This window comes from Marmota marmota, unplaced genomic scaffold (genome assembly GCF_001458135.2).
Source record: "Marmota marmota marmota unplaced genomic scaffold, marMar, whole genome shotgun sequence".
NCBI classification, from domain to species: Eukaryota; Metazoa; Chordata; class Mammalia; order Rodentia; family Sciuridae; genus Marmota; species Marmota marmota.
In genome coordinates, this window is record NW_025999900.1 from 66,866,083 (window position 1) to 66,866,778 (window position 696).

A 696-nucleotide genomic window follows, 5' to 3' on the forward strand; every position below is an offset into this window, starting at 1 on the left:
GGCTGCCCGAGAGGCGCGGCCTGCGGGCTCCCGCCCCTGAAATTCGCGACGCCCGCGGTGGCCATTTCGGGTTCCACTCCCTAGACTCCTAGTATGACACTCTGGTAGGAAGCAGGTTCTTGTTTTCAGGCCATCACCACTTTACTGAGGCCGATCGTTGTTGCGGGAGGGGGTTAAGGGAGGTCCACCCGAACGAACCGTGGGTCAGGGAGGGGACATCCTGGAGCTGCGGAGGCCACCGCGGCCCTGCGGCGGGTAGGTGAGCCGGCAGCCAGGGGACCCTATGGAGAAGATGTCCAATAACGGCCTCCGTTTAGGAGCGGTATTACGTGGAGGGGCCAGGGGGCCTTCAGGACTGCTGGGAACTTGCCCTGACCGGATTTGGGTTACACGGGCGTGCGTATGAACCAGCTGCCCTCCTAAGATCAATGTGTGTCACTGTGGATGCATCTGTATATAACCTTGATTGGTTAAATGCAGAACAAAATAATCGGGTATTGGAGGTCAGAGTAGTGGTCACCTTTGGAGATTGCTGGCTTTTGGTCCCCTGACCAGGGAAGCCCAGCTGTTGTGTTCTCAGGCACCCATGAGGGTCTGCTGTATGTTTAACAATAAACTTTTATTTGGGCTGGCTCCAGTGAATTTCTGATCTTTGCAATCAAAACACCAACCCCAGGACTAAGCTAACCTATCCTC